The sequence below is a fragment of the Rhinoderma darwinii genome, chromosome 10, assembly GCF_050947455.1.
Source record: "Rhinoderma darwinii isolate aRhiDar2 chromosome 10, aRhiDar2.hap1, whole genome shotgun sequence".
NCBI classification, from domain to species: Eukaryota; Metazoa; Chordata; class Amphibia; order Anura; family Rhinodermatidae; genus Rhinoderma; species Rhinoderma darwinii.
Genome location: NC_134696.1, coordinates 72,478,242 through 72,494,904, shown reverse-complemented (window position 1 = coordinate 72,494,904; position 16,663 = coordinate 72,478,242).

The window sequence follows — 16,663 nt, the reverse complement described above, 5'->3', positions numbered from 1 at the left end:
AGGTATTATTCAGTAACTGTATGGGGGTATTATTCAGTAACAGTATGGGGGTATTATTCAGTAACAGTATGGGGGTATTGTTCAGTAACAGTATAAATGTATTATTCAGTAACTGTATGGAGGTATTATTCAGTAACAGTATGGGGGTATTATTCAGTAACCAAATGGAGGTATTATTCAGTAACAGTATGGGGGTATTGTTCAGTAACAGTATAAATGTATTATTCAGTAACAGTATGGGGGTATTATTCAGTAACCGAATGGAGGTATTATTCAGTAACATTATGGAAGTATTATTCAGTAACAGTATGGAGGTATTATTCAGTAACATTATGGAGGTATTATTCAGTAACAGTATGGGGGTATTATTCAGTAACAATATGGCGGTATTATTCAGTAACAGTATGGAGGTATTATTCAGTAACAGTATGGGGATATTATTCAGTAACAGTATGGGGGTATTATTCAGTAACAGTATGGAGGTATTATTCAGTATCAGTATGGGGGTATTATTCAGTAAGAGTATGGAGGTATTATTCAGTAACAGTATGGGGGTATTATTCAGTAACAGTATGGGGCTTATTATTCAGTAACAGTATGGGGGTATTATTCAGTAACAGTATGGGGGTATTATTGGTAATATTGGTGTTACAATTACTGTGGTGGGGGCTGTGGGGAAGTGTGAGTGGCAGCAGATGATCAGGCTAAGAGACAGTCTGCAGAGTGGCATGTGATGTACTTTGACATGTAGGTGAGACATACGTGTGGGATGTGGGCCTATAACTTGTGTACAGCCCAGGGCCTAAGATCATATTAATCCACCACTTGCATCGAGCCAGCACAGGCAGACCACAACAATACAGCAGGTAGAGCAAATAAACCAGCCCAGGATGTGCCGCTTCAAGGCTATGTTCACACAGAGTTTTTTGCAGGAGGAAAACATCCTCCTGCAAAAACTGCTCCAGACAGTTTTTGCACAGTGGTTTGACAAAAACTCGTCAAAACACTCGTCGAGACGTTTTTTTTTTCCTCTTTCTGACTAATTGAAATGGGGTTTTGGAAGCGGAAACCGCCTCAAGATGGGTCATGACGCTTCTTTTTACTGCGACGTGTTTTTTTTACTCGCGGTAAAAAAACTCGTTCAACTCCCATTGAAATCAATGGGAGGCATTTTCGGGCGTTTTTTGAGGAGTTTGGCGGCGCGGTTTCCACGTCAAAAAACTCGTCGAAAAACTCAGTGTGAACAGGGCCCAAAACAGCGCTAAGCGCGATCCGTCCTGGACTGGCCTGAATGTAATTGCAGAGAGTGACGCCACAAATGAGACTGGCTGCCGAGGAGAGATATGGGGCAGTGCAGGGCAGACTGTACTATTTGCACTGCACTGATTGGCAGTAAGAATAATTATTTAAATATTGTCCATACTTCAAACAGCACTTTAAGGCTATGTTCACACTGAGTTTTTTGCAGGAGGAAAATTCTGCCTCAAAATTCTGTTAGGGATTTCGAGGCAAATTTTGTCCTTCCTGCACGTCGTTTGCCGCGATTTTCACCGCGTTTTTCGCTCGCGCCCATTGAGTGCTACGGGCAAAAAAAACTCAGCGAAATACCCTTTCTCTGCCTCCCATTGATGTCAATGGGAGGTCAGAGGCGTAAACGTGCGAAGATAGGGCATGTCCCTTCTTTCTCGGGAGGCATTTTCGGCCGGTATTTGACAAGTTTTGCGGAGCGGTTTCCGCGCCCAAAAACTCATCAAAATACTCCATGTGAACAGGGCCTAACAAATAAACATCAAATGCTTTCCTATTTAAAAAATGTATATAGTGCGTGTTTGATGTGCAAAGCTAGGAATGAGAAAACTCTGATAGATCTTGGGGGGGGGGGCGCCTTTTTATAGTTCGCCTCAGGCGGCAGACAGGCTAGTTTCACCCCTGCTTCTCCCCCAGTCAAGCCGCACTCCGCTACGGTTTTACCCTGCTCCATTGCTCTCCTTGTTAACTTTTTTTTGCAATATAACATTCATATCAATAGTAAGATGCAACCATAATGTCATTAATTAACTCCATCACTATGCACTTTGGCTTTCTGTGATATGTAAGCTTGTACTCCAGGAGGGTTCTTCTTTATTTTCTGTTTTTTTATAGCCTTGTTTTATATGCTTATTCTGTTATCCCAATAAAGTTTTTTTTTATTTTTTTTATATACTGGGATCTATTACATTTTTTAGGAGTTTATTGTATTAGACTAGACAGTGAAAACATGTATCATCCAGCATCAGCCACTGTGATAAATCTGCATCAGTTAGGGCATGCCCACACGTGGCGGATTTCCTCCGCAACTGTCCGCATCAATGCCGCACAGAATCTGCGTTGCAAAATGTGCAGTAAATTGATGCGGACTAGCTGCTGCGGACTGCGGTAAAAGTGCTTCCCTTCTCTCTATCAGTGCAGGATAGAGAGAAGGGACAGCACTTTCCCTAGTGAAAGTAAAAGAATTTCATACTTACCGGCCGTTGTCTTGGTGACGCGTCCCTCTTTTGGCATCCAGCCCGACCTCCCTGGATGACGCGGCAGTCCATGTGACCGCTGAAGCCTGTGATTGGCTGCAGCCGTCACTTAGACTGAAACGTCATCCTGGGAAGCCGGACTGGAGGAAGAAGCAGGGAGTTCTCGGTAAGTATGAACTTCTATTTTTTTGACAGGTTGCTGTATATTGGGATCGGTAGTCACTGTCCAGGGTGCAGAAACAGTTACTGCCGATCGCTTAACTCTTTCAGCACCCTGGACAGTGACTATTTACTGACGTCTCCTAGTAACGCTCCCGTAATTACAGGAGCCCCATTGACTTCCTCAGTCTGGCTGTAGACCTAGAAATACATAGGTCCAGCCAGAATGAAGAAATGTCATGTCAAAAAAGCAAGACGCATCCGCAGCACACATAACATTTTCATGACAGCTGCGGACTTCATTGCGGAATTTAGAATCTCCATTGAAGTCAATGGAGAAATTCCGCCATGAGTCCACAACCAGTCCGCCACAACTCCGCAACATCCATTGCATGCTGCGGACACCAAATTCCGCACCGCAGCCTATGCTCCGCAGCGGAATTTTCCGCTTCGTCTAAACGAACCCCACTTAATAGAAGTGGAAGTCAATGGAGAAACGGCTCCGCTGCGGATTAACGCTGCGGAGTGTCCGCAGCGGAATTCAAGAGCAATTCCGCCACGTGTGGCTTTGCCCTAAGACTGTCTGGTCTGAGTTTACACTGTTTAATTATAAAAAAAACTTTTCATGAATGGATAGTACTGGTGAATATAAGGAACTTTGTAATATATTAAGGAACTTTGTAATATATTATTAAATAAATATGCTTCTTTCTCCATTTATCAGGCTGCTTTGCTCTTTCCTGCTTTTAAAATTGAAATCTACAGAGGGGAGGGGGTGTAGGAGGAGGAGGTTGCTGAAAGAGACACACATAGTGCAGCTGCTGAGCTCTCTGCTACTACACAGCATGTAAAATAGCCCTCTCAGCACTATGCCAGATAGGATAAGACTCTACCATTGTTCAGAGTGAGGCAATAAATCAATTAGCAGCCTCCTCCTCTCCCTCCCCTCTCAATAGACTTCTGTGTGTGAGGCTGGAGACGGATTACATAGAGAGAGAAGGCTAAGTGATGGGAAAGAGGAGGAAAGCAGCTTTATAAGTAGAAAAGGAAGCATAATTCTTTAAAGGAACAGTGTCACCAAATTATTATTTTTTATATCAGTTTTATGTTAGGGTTTTATTAAAAACGTTTATATTTATTTGTGTGTTACTTTGTTCTATTTTTACACTTTTTCTTCCCTATGGGGGCTGCCATTTTTTTTTCCATTTCTGTATGTGTCGATTAACGACACATACAGACATGGAATACGGCAGCTCCAGTCCCATAGGGATTGCGAACGGGGCCCGTTCCATCCACTTTGGTGTACGCCGTGTGTGTGGGAACGGCGCATGCGCCGCTACCACACAGTCCAATTTGAAATGCGCGCCGTCCGGCGCCATTTTCCTGTGGACCGGAAGTCGCGGCCGGACAGTAAGATTACTACTTCCGGTCGCGGCTTCCGGACTTGTGCACATGGAGCAGCGGCAGCAGACGGAGAGGACGGACCCGAGGGAGCGGCGGCGACTGGAGCAGGTAAGTTATTTCTATGTATGTTCGTGTTTCAGTGTGTGTTTACTACTGTATGTTAACCTTCTACACTGTGTGTTAGCTCAAAAAATGGCGACACACAGTGTAGGAGGTTAGACCGTTCAAACCCCTCGTTTCTCCCGGCACTAGCCAGGATAAAGGAGGGGGGGATTCTGAGAGCTCACTAGAGCGAGGGATTTTTTCCCAATTTTGCAACATAAAGCAATGTGGTTGCTTTACCACATGCAATGCTGCAATTTTGGGAATTGCTCCATCTAGTGACCAGTGCTGGGAAATATTATAAATTGAATCCAATTTATAATATTTCCTGACTCGTGAAAAAAATAAAAAAAATTAGAACAATGTTTAATCACCTACACACTAATTGTTTAACTAAAAAAAAAAAACATGTTTTGCTGGCAACACATTCCCTTTAAAGGGAAGGTGTCACGGAAAAAAAAACTTTGTATATGTTTTTGCTTTTAGTATGTTATTAAAATAAATTTTATTTATTTGTGTTTTTGTGTTATACTTTTTTCTTTCTTTTACTTCACTATGGGGGCTGCCATTTTTTTCATCTCTGTATGTGTCGATTAACGACACATACAGAGATGGAATACGGCACATACATCCCCATAGTGAATGCGAACGGGAGCCGTTCTATTCACTATAGCGTACAACGTCTGTGTGGGAACGACGCATGCGCCGCTCCTACACAGACCAAAAGGAAGGTCTTCGGCCGAGCGACATCCGGCGCCATTTTCATGTGGACCGGAAGCCGCGGCCGGACAGTAAAATGACTACTTCCGGTCGCAGCTTCCATCCATATGTTCAGAAGCAAGGACTAGGAGCGGACGGAGCGGAGGCAGCGGCAGAAGCAGGTAAGTTATGTTTGTGTATGTTCGTGTTATACTGTGTGATTACACTGTATCTAATCCTCCTACACTGTGCATTCACTCAAAAAATGGCGGCACACAGTGTAGGAGGTTTGGAGATTCAACCCCCTCCTTCTCCTGGCACTAGCCAGAATAAGGGAGGGGGGATTGTGTGAGGACACTAGAGCGAGTGTGTCTACACCAAATTTGCAGCATAAAGCAATGAGGTTGCTTTACCACATTGCAATGCTGCAATTTTCGGAATTACTCCCTCTAGTGACCAGCACATGGAAATGTTATAAATTAGAATCTAATTTATAATATTTCCTGACTTGTGAAAAAATTTAAAAAATTTGAACAATGTGCAATCATTTATTGACTAACAGTTTAACTAAAAAAAAAAAAATATTTTTCTAGCGACACATTCCCTTTAATAACATCTATGACAGTTTTTTATATTCACCTGTACTATTCATTTATGAACATTTGTTCTATAACAGTTACGTTTTAAATTATTAAAGTGTAACTAAACGTTTGACAAACTTCTGACATGTCATACTGACATGTCAGAAGCTTTGATTGGTGGAGGTCTGAGCAATGAGACTCCCACCAATCGCTCAAATGAAGCAGCAGAAGCGCTCGGGTGAGCACTCAGCCGCTTCATGTTTGTTCGGCTTTTTCATGGAAAGCCAATGAATCGGAGTACTGGCCCACAGACTTTCTATTGAGCCCGTACACTGCTTCATTTGAGCGATTGTCAGGGGTCTCAGTGCTCGGACCCCCACCAATCAAAACTTCTGACATGTCACTATGACATGTCAGAAGTTTGTCAAATGTTTTCCCCATTGTTCCGCAACATGATTTTTTATATCAAACACTATGACGTTAACATCAGTGTGAGGTGGACCCAATTGAATTAAGGGTTTGCGGTTCAGTCCTCGTCACAAGTAAAATAATGCTGTGTACATCATTATCTATACAATAATTGGGGCTGGAAGTTTTGACAGAGCCTCTGACCCAATTGTTACAATGTGTTTTGGACACTCATTGGAGAGGATCTATCACCAAGTACCCAAATGCCATATCTATGACATCCCCCTTAGCATTTTGGTGTTTGTTTTGTCTCAATCGTTAAGCCGTTCAGAGATATAAGCCCCATTAGTTATATGCAAATTAGGCGATACTAGCCATGGGGGGGGGCGTAACAATATTCTTTCTCCAGGAACGGTGTTTCTTTGTGCTGAGAATATTGCTACCATCCCCATGGCTAGTATAGCCTAACAACAAAATGCCTCAATATCAGATTAGATATGGCATTTAGGTACTTAGAGTTGGTAACAGATCCTCTTTAAAGCGGCTCTGTCACCAGATTATAAGTGCCCTATCTCCTACATAATCTGATCGGCGCTGTAATGTAGATAACAGCAGTGGTTTTTATTTTGAAAAACTCTAATTTATGAGCAATTTTAGATTTACGCTAATTACTTTCTTAATAGACAACTGGGCGTGTTTTTACTTATTACCAACTGGGCGTTGTACAGAGGAGTGTATGACGCTGACCAATAAGTGACTAATCAGTGTCATACACTTCTCATTGTTTCAGCCCACCTTCTTTCATTGCACAATCACGCTGTGCACAATCACACTGCCCAGTTGGTAAAAGAGTAATAACACGACCAGTTGTCTATTAAGAAACGAATTAGCATAAATCTAAAATTGCTCTTTAACCCCTTAAGGACGCAGCCTAGTTTGGGCCTTAAAGGGGTTGTCCAAGATACCAAAATGTTTTCAAAAACTGTGTCATACATTACCCCTTAGGCCTCATTTACACGAGCGTAATATACGCGCGTGCGACGCGTGTGCTTTTCACGCGTGTCGTACGCACCTATATTACTCTATGGGGCAGTTTAGACAATGGGTGATTTTTGCGCAGCGTGAGTGCGTTGCGTAAAACTCACGACATGTTCTATAATCGTGCGTTTTTCACGCAACACGCACCCATTGCAGTCAATGGGTGCGTGAAAACAACGCATGACACACGGACGCTCCTGCGTTGCATGCGCGAAAATCACGCAAGAGCTGTTATGTCCATGCAAAATAGTCTATACAGCTAGACCAAGCAAACCCAAACCAGGAAGTGCCTGCGTTTCCAGTGCGAGGGGGCAAGCCTAGCCAGTGCCTGGAGACTCTGTCAAGGTTGCTTTCAGCGTGTCATCTATTCTACTGCCATGCCGCGCGGGATGGATGTCGAGCGCCTCATCCTGTTTGTCCAGGACCATCCGGCAATATGGGACACCCGATCAGAGGAGTACCACAACAGGACGGTAAAGGAGGATGCATGGGAGTTGGTCGCTCAGAACCTGTTTGAGCAAGAGTGGGAGACTGGCCGAACCCGGGACCGCACTCGCTTGGGTGAGTACCACGCTTTTTCTGTCAATGCCTGTCATCCCTATAGAAGACCTGGGGCCCTGTATGTGTAGTCCGCTCATTAGCACGAGAAACTTAGGTGGAGCAGGTGCATCCCCGTGTCCCACGTCCTTGGCACTGCAGGGCCCTTCATTTAGAAGTGAGAGGTGATAGTTCTCATGGCGTGTTATGTTTTTGTTACATCCAAAAGTCCAAGATATCAAGACACGGTGGCGGAGCTGCCGTGATCAATTTAGGCGAGAGATGGGTGACAAGGGTCGCAGCGGAGATGGGGCATCTCGCAAACGGCCATACATTTACACCAAGCAGCTCATGTTCTTGGAGGACGTCATGGATATGCGCACGTAAGAGTTTATGCCTTTGCATGTGTCTAATGTGTGTTTGGCAATGTCCTGTCTGCCAACGTGTTGGAGTGGGCAATGTTCTAGATTGTATTCTTACGTTTTTTTCTCCTTGTAGAACCACCGACAATTTGGAGGACACCGCAGAGGAGACTGACGTGGGGGAGTCTCTGTGCGAACCTCCTGCTCCGACTGTCCTGCCGCCCAGCCCCGAGCCGACACCCCAGGAGCCCGCACCTGGCCAGTCTGCAAGGCCCGTTGCCTCGCCAGCACAGGAGCGCCCCGTGCGTGCCCGCAGTCGGCGTGTTCGTGCACCACAGCCCTCCACAGCTGCCCAGGTCGATACTCGGGTCCTCAACTATCTTAGGCGAGCCGCAGAAGAGGACGGGAATGATGCCTTCGGCCGCAGCATAGTCCCCCTCCTACACCTGGTGCCCATGGACCGTATGGGCCGTCTGCAGGCGTCGATAGTCACATTGATCGACGCTTGCAGACCGCCCCACAATCCAAACATCTGTTTCACGGCGATAGAGCAATGGCGCAGTGCATACATGCCGCCATCCACGCCCCAGGTGCCTGCCCAATTCCACCCTGTCCCCCAGATGGGCCGGCCGCATCCGTACATGCGCCCTATGGCTCCCCACTTCACAGGGCCAACTTTCCACCCACAACATCAGCACCACTATGCTGGCGAGGAACAACCTACCCAGCTCCAGGTCCAGCATAGTGGTGCTGAAATGCAGGCGTATGCCTCCCCAGGACAACAATATCAACACCTCTGAGTGTGTTGGTGCCAATATATTTGGACGCCACAGTTGTGTGTGGTGCAGGCCTGGCCACGTTTGTTGTGGGCTCATGGTTTTGATTTTGATTACTTTACACCATGTTGGTGTCTATGCTTTGCTACTAAACGTTTGTGTTTGGTCCTAAGACATAAATAAACTGTTTCATGGTTCATGGTTTGAATTCGTGTTGTTATTCATTTAGACCACACAACACAAGGTTTGCAACACATTTCCTTTGCCTACACTCTCACACACTTCTGGCCTTTTGGGCCAATGCATGCCCACGTGATATGAGGTTTTAGTTAATCTCTCGGGGTTTGACATGGCTTGCAAGCGATGGCAATGTTTAGGTCCTGCCATGGGCCCCGAAGCAAACTAAGTACACTTGCAATTGGACTTTCCTAACTGTAGTCGGCACAACACGATATCTGGGGAAAGTAAGTCGGCAACTGTCTAAAGTCCTGGTCAAACCCCGAGAGATGTAAGCTCGCAACCCGCGTCAAGGGTCCTCATGTTTTGCGAGTCCCTAACCCAACACCAACCCCAAAAAACACAAAATTACAAAATGGTCACATGTGACGTGGGAAGGTAAGCCACCAAACAACATACACCCCTTCAAAGGTCATGAGCCCCCCACGGTGCTGGTCCAGATGGGCACTCAAAATATGCCGCCAAAGTATCACGAACTCGAAGGCCGGAGGAGACAGATCGGCCGAAAGGAATCACCGGGACATTGTCAGTGGTGTCTGCATGTGTTAGGATATAGTCAGCATCAAAGTTTGCATCATTAATGCGGCAGAAGTTATGCAGAACTACACCCGCTTGTATAACACGTGTGACATTCTGCATGGACAATTGCATTGTTGACAGAAAGACACGCCACCTGTTCGACATAATGCCAAAGGCACATTCCACACATCGCCAAGCTCGGCCCAGGCGGAGATTGAACATGCGCCGACGGTCATCCAAGCCCCTTCTTGCAAAGGGACGCATGACTTGCCTTGTGAGTGCAAACCCCTCATCCGCCACGATTACATACGGGATTGGGGGCCCGCTGGAGCCCGGGAGGATGGAGGGTTCCAGCACCCCCAGTCGCCTATTCACGAGTCGCTTCCCCATTCTTGATGTACGGAATATGCATGCATCTGCCGAGCTTCCATACGAGCCAATGTCAACAATAGTGAAACAATAATTAGTGTCCGCCGAGGCTAACAATACCATCGAAAAATACTGCTTGTAGTTATAGTATTGCGAGCCACTGCGTGGGGGCTTTCTCACACGAATGTGTTTGCCGTCAAGGGCACCAATGCAATTTGGAAATTCAGTAGCTCTAAGAAATCCCTCTGAAATACTTAGCCACTGTTCTGTCGTGGGCTGAGGCATGACCGTGCTCTTTAACCTCTGCCACAACACGACACAGGTGGATATGACAATTAAGGAAATGGTGGTGACTCCCAAAAGAAATTCAAAATGCAACGAATGATAACTATTGCCTGTGGCCAGAAATCTAGAAAAGAACGAGAAAGAAAAAGAAAGGCAGAACACATGTTAGTGGGGGGCTGGTGAAGCAGACAGCGGCATGGACTAAGTTATAGCAGCTTCACACATACCTCAAGGTCACAAGCAGACGTTCCTCGGCCAAAATGCAGCGTCTCATGTTGGTATTCTGGTAGGTGAGACCAGAGCGAGTTTGCTCAAGCAGAAGGTCAAATGTGGCCACAGACATGCGGCAGAAGGCTCGAAATTTGTCGGGATGCCGGCGTAAGTCCTCATACAGGGTATGGAAATGGCCTTTTATTGTACGTTGGGCCACAAGTGGATGAACCCAAATGCGACTTCTTCCAGGCGTGTGGTGCTGCAGCATGTGTCGGCGCTCGCCAAACCGACGTGAGATCATCCAGAGAAGAAGCACACGCGCCAGCGCTGGCGAAGCCATAATAGTTGGGTGTCAAAGCGATTCCAACGTGAAGGGAAAAACAAACACTGTGGTTTCTGCAGAGGCGGAAATAAGGTTCCAAACAGATTTCTACCAGCAAGCAGGGGTTGGGCCAGCTGGCCTATTTGTAGGCAGGCGTCCCACTAATCCCCTCTGCGTTTTTTACGCGCGATGCAAACGCTAGTCGTGCGCGCGTTTAAAACGCACCAACGCTGCGTATACGCAGTGCATACGCAGTACAAACGCGGGCAAAACGCAGCGTTTTTTGCGCGCGCAAAACGCACACGCTCGTGTAAATCAGGCCTTATACAGACAACCTAAATAAAGCATTATTTAAAAAAATTATTCTACTTACCACATCTCTTCTTTGAATTTAGCACAGTTCTTTTACATGCAGTTCAGGTCTGGTTTGTTGATCTTTCCTTCTGATGAAACTTGTTTTCCCTGCATGCATTGCAGGCTGCAATGAGCGTGCACGTACCTTACAAGAGTTCATGTGAGCTGTCCTTGTTCCTCCCCGCTGACATCCTTCACTGGACTTGTTTTCTTGCTGACATTCTTGAAGGATGGTGAGCAAATGTTATCCTCCCCATTATGTTTTTCACATTTTCCACCAAATTGCTGCGTAAATCACGCACCAAACACGCGTGTGCGGTGCGTGGTTTTCACGCACGCATTGACTTCAATGTGAGTGTAGGTGCATGATAACGCACCAATAGAGGACATGCAGTATGTTTCACGCAGCGGACACTCGCTGCGTGAAAAGTCACGCAAGTGTGAACGGCCCCATTGAAATAAATGGGTCGCGTGTGCTGTGCGTGTTTTCGACGATCAGCACACGGACGAGATTCACCCTGGTGTGAGTGGGGCCTTAGGCACGAGTTACAGAAGCGTGAATCATGTCCGTGTGCTGTGCTTAGCAAAAACGCACAGCACACGCGACCCATTTATTTCAATGGGGCCATTCACACATGTGTGACTTTTCACGCAGCGAGAGTACGCTGCGTGAAACATACTGCTTGTCATCTATTAGTGCGTTATCATGCACCTACACTCACATTGAAGTCAACGCGTGCGTGAAAACCACGCACCGCACACGCGTGTTTGGTGCGTGATTTACGCAGCAATTTGGTGGAAAAAAGAAGAAAAAAATGGGCTGGATTTGTGAGTGCGTGAATAACGCATGACAATCGAAAAACACACTGATGCATAACGCATACACACGGACGGGATTGACGCAAGTTTTTCTCGCGTGGAAAATACACACGTGTGCATGAAGTCTTACTAATGGACGCTGTTATGGCGGATTTACACGAGCGTCTGCGTTTTGCGCACGCAAAAACCGCAGGGTTTTGCATGTGCAAAAGGCACTTGACAGCTCCGTGTGTCATGTTCATATGGATGCGCGGCTGCGTGCTTTTCGCGCAGCCGCCATCATTATGACACTCCGTTTGGATGTTTGTAAACAAAAAAACACGTGGTGCTTTTCTGTTTACATTCATTCTTTTACTGTTGTTGCTCGAATAACGCGCGTCCGTGCTTCCGTGGGGTGCGCGTGATTTTCTCATTGACTTCAATGGGTGCGTGATGCGCGAAAAACGCCTAAATATAGAACATGTCATGAGTTTTACGCAGCGGACTCACGCTGCGCAAAACTCACGGACTGTCTGCACTGCCCCATAGACTTGTATAGGTCTGTGCGACACGCGTGAAAACACGCGAGCTGCACGGACGTAAATCACGTTCCTGTGAATCCGCCCTTAGACAGTGGCCATTAATAATGCACTAGTAATAAATTTTGAAATAAATGAGAAGGACATAGAAAAAATATTGTAATTAAATAAAATAACACACACAACACTGGTTAACGATTTTATTCAAAATAAAAAAGGTGTAATTGAAGTAGTCTTTGAACTTGATGTAGTACCGAGGACCCAACCTTTAAAAAACACATAACAACTTAGGGCCTGTTCACATCACCGTTCATTTCCGTTCCGGGGTTCCGTCGGAGGGTTCTGTCGGGTGAACCCCGCAACGGAAAGTGAAACTGACAGCACAGCTTCCGTTTCAGTCACTATTGATCTCAATGGTGACGGAAACATCGCTAATGCTTTCCGTTTCGTCACCATTCCGGCTGGTTTCTGGTTTTCCGACGGAATCAATAGCGTAGTCGACTGCGTTATTGATTCCGTCGGCAAACCGGAAAACAGACGGAATGGTGACGAACGGAAAGCATTAGCGATGTTTCCGTCACCATTGAGATCAATGGTGACTGAAACGGAAGCTGTGCTGTCAGTTTCACTTTCCGTTGCGGGGTTCACCCGACGGAACACTCGGACGGAACCACGGAACGGAAATGAACGGTGATGTGAACAGGCCCTAAGAAAAAAAAACCGAGGGATGCTTAGATGCTATTGATTCCGTCGGAAAAACGGAAACCTGCCGTAATGGTGACGAACAGAAACCATTAGCAATGTTTCCGTCACCATTGATATCAATGGTGACTGAAACGGAAGCTGTGGTTTCAGTTTGACTTTCCGTTGCGGGGTTTACCCGATGGAAACCTCAGACGGAACCCCGGAACGGAAAGCCAACGCTGATGTGAACAGGCCCTAAGGCTTCTTTCACACTAGCGTTTCTATACGTTTACCTCTCTTCCATCAGAGGAAGAGAGGATCGATACGTTAAACGTTGCTTTCAATGGTAATTCTTTTGTATCAGTTGCTTTCCGTTTGTCTCCGTTCACTAAGTTTCCGTTTTTTTTAAAGTGCAGTCTGCAGAACTTTTATTTACGTTCAAAAGAACGGAAACCTAGTGAACGGAGACAAACGGAAAGCAACTGATACAAAAGAATTACCATTGAAATACCACCCAAAATAGTTACTAGTTCACATTTTCCATATGTCTACTTTAGATTGGCATCATTTTTTGAACATTTTTTTATTTTTCTTGGACGTTACAAGGCTTAGAACATAAACAGCAATTTCTCATATTTTTAAGAAAATTTCAAAAGCCTTTTTTTTAAGGTACCTCTTCAGTTCTGAAGTGGCTTTGAGGGGCCTATGTATTAGAAACCCTTATAAAAACACCCCATTTTAAAAACTAGACCCCTCAAAGTATTCAAAACAGCATTTAGAAAGCTTTTTAACCTTTCAGGCATTTCACAAGAATTAAAGCAAAGTGGAGGTGAAATTTGCAAATTTCATTTTTCTTGCTGAATTTCAATTTTATTAAAAAAAAATTCTGTAACACAGAACGTTTTACCAGAGAAATACTACTAAATATGTATTGTCCAGATTCAGCACCTAGTGCATTTTGAGGCCTCTTTTTTATTAGAATATATTTTAGGCAGCATGCCAGGTTTGAAGAGTGTTGAGGTGCCAAAACAGTAGGAATCCCCCAATAGTGACCCCATTTTGCAAACTGCACCCCTCAAGGAATTCATTTATGGTTGTTGTTACCATTTTGACCGCACAGTTTTTTCACAGGACCTATTTGAATTGGGCTGTGAAATTTAAAAAAAATCATTTTTTCCAATAAGATGTCATTTGTGATCAAAATTTCTTATTTTCACAGGGAACAAAATACCCCATTTTTTTGCCCAATTTGTCCTTAGTGCGGCAATACCCCATTTGTGGTGATAAACTGCCGTTTGGGCCCATGGGAGGGCTCAGAAGGAAAGGAGCGCTATGTGTTTGTTGGAGTCCAGATTTTGCTGAATTGGTTTTCGGGTGCCATGTCGCATTTTCAGAGCCCCAGAGGTATCAAAGCAATGGAACCCCACCAGAAGTGACCCCATTTTGGAAACTACACCCCTCAAGGAATTCATTTATGGGTGTTGTGACCATTTTGACCACACAGTTTTTTCACAGAACGTATTTGAATTGGGCTGGGAATTAAAACAAAATTCGTTTTTTCCAAAAATATGTAGTTTTGGCTAAAAATTTTTTATTTTCACAAGAAATAAAATACCCCATTCTGTTGCGCAATTTGTCCTGAGTGCAGCAATACCCCATTTGTGGTGTTAAACTGCCGTTTGGCCCATGGGAGGGCTCAGAACGAAAGGACCACCATTTGGCCTACTGGGGATTTTCTGGTGCGAAGTCATGTATGCAGAAGCCCCTGAGGTACCAGTACAGTTAAAACCCGCAAGAACTGACCCCTTTTTTAAAAACTACACTCATAAGGCATTCATCTAGAGGTGTAGTTAGCATTTTGGCCGGAGACATACACCCCATAAACTGTAATGTGGTTTCTCAGGGGTATGGCAATACCCTACATGTGGCTGTTAACAGCTGCCTGGGCACATGGCAGGGCTCAGAAGGGAAAGATGAGGAGGGATAAGCTGTGCGGAGTGCATCAGGGTAAGTAAAACTGGGGTAAATTATAAACCAAGGGATGTATGATAAATTTTAAAACACATTTTCATACAGAGCCTTAGTTTTTCGGGACACGTGTCACATTGATATATTGTGTCCTCCCTTATCCCCCTCTTATAGCAGACTTTGCACCTCTTTTGACTTTTTCCCTTCTTGCCAGTTTGGGGAACTTCTCCTGGAAAGTGTTGCCCTTGTACGATGCGTGTGGCCTCGCTTCCAGAAGTACTGGGTCCCCCCCCCTTCCTGGTCCCTAAAGATTAGGTTCTTGATAATCACCTCTTGAAATTCCAGGAAAGTTCCCCTCTGGCCTGTACATCGACGTAGCAAGTACACATTGTACAAAGCCATCGGTATGATGTGCACGGCCAGCTTCTTATACCACACCGCATGGCGCTGTAGGGCTTCAGGACTTGATCTGACAAGTCCACCCCTCCCATGTACCTATTGTAGTCCAGGATGCAGTCTAGTTTGGGGGTCTCTGTACTGGTACCTAGTACTGGTACATGGGTACGGGTGTGACATCTCTCTTGTCTTGTACTTAACACACAATATGTTGCTGCTAGAATGTGCCCTGCTCTCACCCCTTCTTGTTTGCCCAAGCAGAGTCTTAGGGAGGCCTCTCAGATTTCTTCTAGCAGTGCCGCAGGACTGTAAGCGAGGCAGTTGAAGAGTGGGACGCTGGTATAAAAATTATCCAGGTAGAGGTGTTAACCCTGGTCCAGCAGTGGGCGCACCAAATCCCCCACAATTTTTGCATTAACTCACAGTAAGGGGGGGGGGGCATTATGGGGGTTGAATACTGCTGTCCTTCCCTTTATATATCCTAAATTTGTAGGTATACCCTGATGCACTCTCGCACAGCTTATACATCTTCACACCATACCTTGCCCTCTTACCCGGCAGGTACTCACGGAATTGAACCCTCCCTTTAAAATCTACCAAGGACTCATCAATAGAAATACACTTCTTGGGGGTGTATGCTTGGGAAAACCGGGCACTGAAACGGTCTAATAGGGGTCTCCGTTGATACAAACGGTCAAAACTGGGGTCATCTCGGGGTGGGCACGGCTCATTGTCAGTATAATGTAAGAAGCCAAGTATTGCCTGATTTATTTATTTTTTTAGGTTCCAGTTCAGTTCTGAAGTTGCTTTGAGGGGCCCATATATTAGAAACCTCTATGAAACATCCCATTTTAGAAACTAGACCCCTCAAAGTATTCACCACAGCATTTAGAAAGTATATGAACCCTTTAGGTGTTTCACAGGAATTTAGAGCAAAGTAGAGGTGAAATTTACATATTTTTTTTGTCAGAAAATCCTCTTTATACCATTTTTTTATAACACAAAAGGTTTTACCAGAGAAACGCAACTTAATACTTATTGCCCAGATTCTGCAGTTTTGAGAAATATCCCACATGTGGCCCTAGTGCGGTAATGGACTGAAGCACCGGCCTCCGAAGCAAAGGAGCACCTAGTGGATTTTGAGGCTTCTTTTTTATTAGGCACCATGTCCGGTTTGAAGAGGTCTTGTGGTGCCAAAACAGTGGAAAACCCCCAAAAGTGATCCCATTTTGGAAACTAGACCCCTTGAGGAATTCATTGTAGTTTTCTTGGGGTGCATGCGGCTTTTTGATACGTTTATATTCTATTTTTAAGTGGCGCGGTGACTAAAAAACAGCAATTCTACTATTGTTTATTTATTCTATTTTTTTGACAGCGTTCACCGTGCGCTATAAATGACATATTCACTT